The sequence below is a fragment of the Chelonia mydas genome, chromosome 26 (assembly GCF_015237465.2).
Source record: "Chelonia mydas isolate rCheMyd1 chromosome 26, rCheMyd1.pri.v2, whole genome shotgun sequence".
NCBI classification, from domain to species: domain Eukaryota; kingdom Metazoa; phylum Chordata; order Testudines; family Cheloniidae; genus Chelonia; species Chelonia mydas.
Window position 1 is genome coordinate 8,560,123 of NC_057859.1, and position 9,447 is coordinate 8,569,569.

A 9,447-nucleotide genomic window follows, 5' to 3' on the forward strand; every position below is an offset into this window, starting at 1 on the left:
GACCAAAGGTCCATTTAGCCCAGTATCCTGTCTTCCGACAGTGGCCAGTGCCAGGTGCCCCAGAGGGAATGAACAGAACAGGTAACCATCAAGTGATCCATCCCGTCGCTCATTCCCAGCTTCTGGCAAACAGAAGATAATCAGAGAGGATAATCTCGCTAGATCTCCCATAGTTTCATTAGCTCTGTACCACTTACAATAGGAAAAAGTTCAGAATTTATATCCAGTGCAGATGACTCATCAGAGCGTCAGGTCTTTATCTGAACCTCTTAACTTTGCAAAATTAAGGCTCCATTCTGCCACCATAACTGCCGTACCACTCTAGCAACTCCATTGAAATCAATAGGACTACTTGCAAAGTAAGTACTAAACTAATCTAACTCCCCCTGAAACCAATAGAAGTCTTTCCAATGACTCTCACAGGGACAGGTTCAGGTCCATAGTGAAGTTCACTTCTGTGCATATGGCCAGCAGAAGAGTCTATGCACCACTTAAATCTTACTTAAGCTGTACTTTGATGCATTAATGGGTCCATGGTCCATATGCGGCTCCTCTGCACAGGGCTGAAGATCTCCCACATGAGTGAGAATGATGAAATCGGACCCCTAAATATTGCTATGCTCAAGGGTTTGTCCAGAAGCAAAATTGTCCACAAAGTCACCGTTTACAACAGCCGCTCTCGCTATATTTTATAAACTTTGTTTCCAGTGCCAGCTGGTCCACCCATCCTCACAATAGACTTGTGCAGTGTTTCTCAACAGGTGGGACATGATTTCAGGAAAGTGTCACAAAAGGCAATAAGAAGGTTGTGAGGCATTGGAAAACTTTATTACAATGTGAAGCGAAGAAAAATCTCCCCACCCTCCCCACCCCCACTCACCGCACTCCTTACCCCCTCACGGTCAACTATTCTTTGTCAACCTTGAAACACACACACACAAATAATGCTGGGCTATAATGGTTATTAATACATTTTATATTCTTATGTTCCGAAGTAATGTAAGAGAGAAAAAAACTCAACCGTTTTTGACTTTGAATAAGGGGTCGCCATCCTAGAAAGGTTATGAAACACTGCCCTACTGAGATCTTTATCTTGCAACACTGAGAATGAGGCTGTGATCCATTAGTCACTGTTGCTACTGTTCTGAAATTTTAAAAAGGACCGCTCTGAATGCATTACAGAGCATCAGACATTCCTTTGGAATTACTCTTATCCCCAAGACCATTGTGCACAAAGTTTCTCTCTGAAGAGAAAGCAGAAATGAAACTATATTAAAAAAAATGGTACAAACCATTCAATGCGTATAATAGAAATAGCACCAATGAGAGATTTGTTGACATTTCTTTCAGACTCATCTCAAGATAAACTTGAAATAACGATTGATTTGTTGTTTTTTCTCTAAGTATCTATACATTATTCAACATGACAGAACATTTTGTAAACCAACTTTCTTGTGCTTTCGAAATATTGACACTTTTTAGAAGGTTGAGACATCTACTGTAAATCTCAATTCCATGTATAGGGTACATTGGCCTAAAATGCTGCAGTCTAATCTATACAAGAGAGAAAACAATGATTAGTCGTAACAGACACGGTGACCTTTACAATTCTCTTATGAGCTGATCTTCGTCAGGCTTCACTTCCCCCTGAGACTTTCACACTCGCTTTCTCTGTCACATTCAGAGGGTTCTCTTTCCTTTTCAAAAACTCCATTTCTTATTACTTCTGAGAGAATAGTTCACTACTAGTAGGAACACAGGAACTGCCAGATAGGATAAGACCACCGGTCCTTTTAGCCCAGTATACCATCTCCAAGAGCGGCCATTCCCCGCTGCTTCAGAAAAAAAGGACAAGGAACCACTTAAATGACCATTATGGAATAATCTGCCCATGGAGGAAAGTTGATTCCTGACCCCCTCAGTTAGGGGCAGGTCTATATCCTGAAGCATGATGGTTTATATCCCTTATAACATTCACATGGTAACATTATTGTGTATATTGAGAAATTCAACGAAATTATCGTTGGTAATATTTATTGTGTTGCAGTAATACCTAGGAGCCTCAGTCATGGACCAGGAGCCCATTTTGCAAGGTGCTGTACAAAGAACAAAAAGACGGTTCCACTCCCAAAGATAAACATTTTATCTGTACGTACCAAGTAGTGAATCTAATTCTGGTCTCAGTTTGGAGTATCCTGCTAGAATTATCCAGCAAAAAATATCCATCTCCTATCTGTTCAGTGTCAGATTTTGCTCTCAAGACATTTTGAGGATATCAGATTACGAGGAAACAAAGGTCCCCATAGCAATGTGTTTTCATTAATATCCAGGAATTGGATTTGTTGCGCAGCTGCCACAAAACATAGGATTGGAGCCAATCCTACTATCACAGGCACCACAAGTAAACATTCCTCTGACCTCAACGGGAGCAGAATGAGCACTTGAAAAAAATTGTTCATAAACCCCGGCTCCCCCTGTTTAGGTGGACAATTCTGAACCAGGCTTAGCTTCAACAGCTTCTTCTGAGTGATCCAGTTTTGACCATTAATGGAGACAGGAGAATACCAGACTGGATGGATCGTTATTCTCTTCAGGTCCAGGAAGGGGTGAAGACATAATAATGGATATTAACCCCTACGCTTCACAAACCAACCACTAACCGATGAGTAGACTATTCCCTAATTGTCCATTATGTAGTTTCTTGCCCTTTCCTCTCAAGCTGCTGATACTGGCCACTGTGCGACAAAGTATTTTCTCGTTTCTCTGATGGTTAATAAACTCCTGGGTGGAAACGTAATCCTGCATGTTTGTACAGGGCAAAGTATGATGGGACCCTGATTCTGACCTGGCAGCAACCAAAAGACTCAATTACAAATAATAATTCACAGTATTCATGATACAGGACACCTTGAATTTATGAAGTCAAATGTGTATTTCAGAAAGGCTAGAAAGATATTAAATCTTCCTTGCTTTACTAATGCAAGTAATAAGAATAAGCTCTTACATAACATTTTCCACTGTAGTTCTCAAAGAACTTTCAAAGTAGTTTTAGAAGGAAGCCCCAATTTAATATACGAGAAATTGAGGCACAAAGTGCTACAATAATTGTATCTGGGTGAAATTTTGCGTTCAAAACTTTTTGAGGGGAGGGAATGCAAATTAGCTACACAAACATTTTATGATTTCATTTCAATTTCATCAAATTGTTTAGAGAAAAAAAAAAAGATCCCCCTCCCCAAATCAAAACATTTCATTCCAACATTTTCAAGATGAAATGTTTCAAGTTTACAGTTTAAAATGCCTGTTGCAAAATGTCCTTTATTTTTTAAAAAAATTCAATTACATTTAAAAATGGTGGAAACCGAAACATTCGGTTTTGTCTGTAGGAAACATTTCATTCAAACCCAATTTTTTTTTTCAGCTTTTTGATTTGCTGAAAACTTCAAACATTTTCATTGTCAGTCCAACCCAAAATGATTTTGAGATTTACTTTTCAAACTTGCCAAATTGAAAATTACATTATTCGCTCAACTCTAGTATTGACTTGCCCACAGTCAAAGAGCAGGTCAGCGGTCGCGATGGGAAGACAATCCAGGTATCCTCATTCCCAGTGGCACGCACTAAAGTTAGCAGGACCACTCACATCAATAAAGAGAACAGGAATTAATATTAAATAAATCATAGACATGTAGGGCTTCAAGGGACCTCAAGTGGTCCTCTAGGCTATCTTTTTCACTGAGGGAGGACCAAGTACACCTAGATGGTATACTCCTAGATGGAGCTGGGCAGGGAGCTGTCTGAAATCTGAGTCTGTAGAATCTGAGACTCTAATAAGGGAGCCATTTGGTAGGCAGGGCATTTTACAGGTCTGCTTCTTTTCCAAAAATCTATTGAGATTCATATAGTCAGTAGAATTTTAAAGCCTTCTGAACTAGATGGATTCAGAGAGAGTCTCCGGAGTAGACAGGAAAAAGGGTTGACTTTGTTGGGTACAGCACAGTCTAGTTTCTCAGATAACGCAAAATTCATCCACTTGAAGACCTTTTTGATGAATTATGTAATAAAGGAAAAGAGATATTTCAGCCACTGGACTAAAAAAAAAAAAAAAAAGTAAGCCCAAGTGCCTCGCAGCTTGCGAAGTCATTTGCATTTGAGGAAAGCGGATATACAACACCCACTGATCAGAGTAGCAGCATTTGACACCCACTTAAGCTGAGGGGCACTGGAGAATCAGGTCCTTGGATTTTCTTCTCTTAAAGTGAAATTCACCCCTGTGCAGAGGGCCTAAACTAAGCCTCTCACTGGTAAATCCCACTTCACCAATGAAAGTAAGACGTAAGTGGTGCATAGGTTTCATGCTGGCCCCCTGGACACCTTTTCTGTGCCCAGTACACCGCCTGTATAACTATAGGCTTCATCTCTGGGTGCAGAGGGAAAGGATACCATTCCACAGGGCACCAACAGAGCTGGACTCTTCAGCTACTATTCCAGCCTCAGTTCTGGTCCCTGGTGCACCCGCACCTTGAATACTGTGTCCAGTGTAGTTTAAATGCTTTGAAAAAAAGAACTAGATACATTTATGGAGGATAGGTCCAACCATGACTACTGTTAGCCAAGATGGTCAGAGATGCAACTCAATGCTCTGGACAATCCTAAACCTCTGACTGCCAGTAGCAGGGAGGGAAGACAGTGATGGATCGCCCCAAATGCCCTGTTCTGTATACTCTCCCTGAAGCTCTGGTACTGGCCACAGTCAGAGACTGGGCTAGATGGACTGTTGGTCTGATCCAGTATGGCTGTTCTCATAATTAGGATCTGCAGCCCTAGGGTTTGTACTCCACACAAGGGATAATGACCCACATACCTGTTGCCATTCTTCCACACCGAGGGAATGTAACACAAAAGGATACTAGTATTTAAAATGGCCAATGAGATCTCAGTGATTACAGAAGAAACAGACTACAGCCTCAGTAAGGATACAGCCCTATTAAGCCAACAAGCTCCTTATACCTGGGAGGAACCTTAAATATATTTTCAAATGCCTGGCCCCCCTCTCTCTCAGGTACTTGGATTGTCCTCATCACCCTAACACCTGAGCACCTCACAATATTAATAAATACAATTTCACAGCTCCATGTTGCAGGGCAGTGCTATTACCCCCATTTTACAGTTTGGGAACTGAGCCACAGAGAGGGTCAGTCACTTGCGCAAGGTCACTCAGGAAATATGTGGAACAGCAGAAATCGAGCTCACGTCTCTGTAGTCAGAGTCAACAACCTTAACCACAAGACCATCCTTCCTCACTCATATTCTATTAGATGCACCAATCTCCCCCCCGCTCCCCATCATGCATGAACATTTACAGCAGCCCTGAAACTTCAACACCACAGCATAGACTTCTGCCACTTGACCTCCATGACCATCAACCTGCCTGAGTACGTCTGTATCACGTACATACATTATTTATTAAGCACTGACAGCACTGTACAAGACACAGAGGAAGTCTCGGGCCTTGCCCAGAGGAGCTTACAAACCAGGAAAATGTGAGACAAGACATGAAAAGGAAACTGTGGATGTCATATGAAGTCTGACAGATGGTATTTGATAGGACATAAATTCACTGTCCTTAGATCCATCTGCATGGACTGTAAGTTCATCACTGTAGTACCTAAGCACCTGCTGAGAGTTTATAGATGCACAGCATGTAGGGATGGCTTCCAGCCGAGATACCTGAAGCTCTATCTGCTACTATACCAAGTTTTGGGGATAATTTCCCTGCCTGGAATATCTCACCTTTCTTATGTATTCTCCAAGACTATCAGTCAACATATTTTCAGATGGATGTTGCTAGCAGGAACCTAATATGATGCATACCAACTGTGCATGTGACTCTTACATTGCTATCGTCAATTTACCCAATTATCTACATGTGGTTTTTTTTTTTAGGTAGTAACGTAGTAAAGGAAGCCATTCTATATATAAACAACAAGACAGAATGCACCTAGATAGTCATTCAGTGCTTAAGCAGTTCTACCTCTTTCTAAAGCTGCTCTTGAGAGAAGTGCATTTTAAGGGGGGAAATTCATGTAAAGCCCACTTGCATCCTCCACATAGTGCTTAAATAGTGCCTATGTCCTGGGTCAGCCCTTTGCACTGGAGTGAATTTCACCCAAGAGGAGATTTTAACCAAGGACCTTGTCAATGCGGGCGGGCGGGCGGGCAGTGTGTTAACCATCATGTGTAAACAGAATACCCAGGAGAGTTGGCCCCTACCAGTGAACACATTAAAATACAATTTTTCTGGTGTTCATTAGGTTGTTAACATCACTGCTGGTCAAAATGTTTCCAGTGGAAGCGTTTTCCATAGGAAAATGCTAATTTAACTCAAAAGACACATGTCACAGGAACATATCCCTTCCATTGAAACTTTTGATGGAAACCAGACAGGCAAGCTGGTTTCTGCCAGCCCAGGGATGTGTAAGCTGCTTGGCAGTCCACCTGGCAGGGAAGCTTAACTGCCGGGGCACCCCAAGGTACCAAGCTCCAGAGCTCCTTGGTCTCTGCACCATCATGCCAGCTGTTATACCATAGAACCAGGGACCGTGCACCAGAAATTAAAACAAAACACAACCAAAAAAAATCAATTTTGCTCCTTCCAAAATGATTTTTTTTAAACTATCTGTTCTACAGAAAATTTTGCAGCTCTGGCTTTCCATTCTGATTCCAAGTGATTTCCCCCTCCCACTTGTGGGATGGAAATGCTGGTTCCCACTCAGCTCTAGTTAATGTGGTTTAAAGACACCCCCCACCACACACACGCACACACACACCATAGCGTAGGCACACCTATGGAGATCAATAGTAGAAGGAGCCAGAATGTAACCACTCTATTATAATTTCTAACCTGAACTGATGTACCACCTGCCCAAGGAGAGGCTCTGCTGGTTTTCCACCAATTTAGATACAGACAGTATCATTTAAATTTCAGATGTGCAGGAATGTGTTGATTTTCACATTAAAGACATACTCAAGGATACTTAAAAATGCTGGGCTAGATCCTCCTCTGTGTAACTGATTCAAGCCAATGGAATTATGCTGATTTACGCCAGCTGAGGATCTAGCCCTCTATGTTGTAACCAAACAGATGTCTTTCCCCTGTTTCTAACAATGCCTTAAAATTTTCAGAGAAAAACATTTAACAATCCAACATACCTGTCACTACTTTCCCTTTTCACATTTCTCTCAGCTTGGGTAATAAAAAGCAATGGAAGCCACTTTCAGTTCTTTTTATAGTCAGTTTCAAAGTAAGATTCTTAATGTTACCACATGTGTGTTTCCAACCCCTTTAGAGAATGTTTAGTTCACTTTAAAATAACTATTTGGGACAACTCTAGAAGGAAAAAATAATACATATTTAGTGCCAGATGCTCAACTAGCGTAAGTCAACATAGCTTCACGAACATTCAAATCAGCCAAAGATTTGACTTAAGTGAAACATAAGCCATGCACATTGGCCACAAGAACTGGTATGAATTCCAGAACTTGCTAGCAGCAGCTGGGTGCAAGCTGGCTCCCATTTTTACTGCAACAGGCACCATTCTGGTTCAGAGAACATTAACTTCTATTTACTACAGTATCATACACTTTAGGTACTCACTCTTAAGTATCTGGGCAGAAGCTGCTTTTTAGGGTCCGGTGGTCGTGGATATCCCCACAGAGCGGCCTGGATTACAGCATAGTTCCAAATGCTCTGGTAACTCCTTCAAACCCAGTAAAGCGCACAACCACAGGTGAAAGGATAGGTCATTAAGGTCAATTGTCTGCTCCTCAGCTGTTCCCTCTCCTCACGGATGCTGCTCATGTGACTTCCACCAGCATGGAAAACCTCTGCTGAGCTGCAAACAGTTGCAGCCTACTGACTGGCTTTTTCAAAGAGGAGCAAACAAGCCATCTTTTACTGGCTACAGATTGTGCCCCATAGAGCAAGCCCTTTTTAGGGAGCCATGGGAAGCTCTGAGACAGGCTTAGGAAAACTTTAGAAGCATGATTTTTAGAAGGGCTGAGTTTTTCCCCTTGACTTCACTTAGAGCGGTGGTCCTAAAGTGCTACTAAAGTTCATGAGTCTTGAAATATTCTGTGTTTTCTCTTAAAGCCCCAGCTCCTGCAGTCGTGGGACTGTGAGATTCCCAGCTTTCCTTTGAATAATACTACATTTCTAGTCTTTATGATTTCAGACAAAAGCTTGAACATGTGAATCCTACAGACTCAAAACAAATAGAAAGACCCCCCCAATAATTACTGTTAATAAAACCCATGATCTAGGGTCGGGGAGAGGGGTCCTGAGTCAAGATTTCTGAATGTGTGGTGTTGGCAATAATGACTTCTGAATATCAGGCAGATATTTTGGGGTCAGGGAAGAAGAGAATACTGGTGGGGAAAAAGTAGTTTTTTCCAGTTCCAATTCAGCAAAGCCCTTAAGTTCAATCTTAATTTAACCCATTTTTTTTTCAATGGGTGGGGTGCACCCCCCTAGGGGCAGCCATGGAGTAACATTCCAGAGGGGTGTAGCTAGGCTACAGACCAGTCGTCCCCACGGGGGGCAGGGAGGGAGTGCCGACCAGCTCTCTCCTGGCCCGGGCTGCTGGCCCCGCGCCCAGGGATCTGCTCCTGGCCGCAGCTGCTGGCCCCACACCTGGGGAAATGCTGCCAGCCATTGCTGCCTGCCCTGCACTCGGGTCCCAGCTGCCCACCCTGCGTCTGGGGCTCTGCACCCGGCTGAGTGTCCGTTCCCGCCCCCAGTTGTAGCCCCAGCCTCAGTCTCCTTACTCCTGTCCGCGTCTTCCCCCTGCTGGCTACCAGGGCGGCGGGGGAGGGGGGCATGGACGGGGTAAGGGGGGGGCATGAGGTGAAAAGTTTGGGGAAGCACTGATTTAACCCATGAAATCAAGAGACTTAAGCCTGTGTTTAACATGGAACATGTGCCTCAGTGCTTTGCTGAACTGGGGTCTGCATCCTTGAAGCGGCAACTAATATTAGCAATCATTTCTATTTCAGAGTGCACGTCAGCCAAAATGACCCAGAAGCATAACGTGAACTTAAAAAAGAGGGATCCTTCTACCCACCACTGAAATGCAGCAGTAGTTTAACATGGCACGCCAAGACTGCACAACAATTTGGGCCAGAAAAACAAAGGAGAAAAATCCTAGATCCAGTTTAAACCTCAGGAGGAATTTGGGGGAGGCAGAATTTAACCAGGCAAGAAGAAATCTCTCCAGGCTAATCGCCTTCTTTGTTTGAGAGGTACGATGGGATCCTTAACAACCGTTAGCGGTCAGGATCCGAAGAATAGAGACTGAGGCAGCTACAATGTTTCATATTTACAGGGAGGGAATTGAAAAACTGTATAGGGAAGGATCATTATATTGTTTCAACCGGTATATTCACTGT

The 9,447-nt window shown here is 42.8% G+C and overlaps 1 long non-coding RNA gene across 2 annotated transcripts in view; it reads right to left on the minus strand.

Annotated features, from left to right (window-relative positions):
• LOC122463882 overlaps nucleotides 1-7,977 on the minus strand; it is a 398,090-nt gene extending 390,113 nt beyond the window's left edge. For both annotated transcript variants that reach the window (XR_006287590.1, XR_006287591.1), the window contains exon 1: nucleotides 7,658-7,977. This is a non-coding gene — a long non-coding RNA (uncharacterized LOC122463882). The remainder of the gene's footprint in view (nucleotides 1-7,657) is intronic.
• Nucleotides 7,978-9,447: the final 1,470 nt, after the last annotated feature.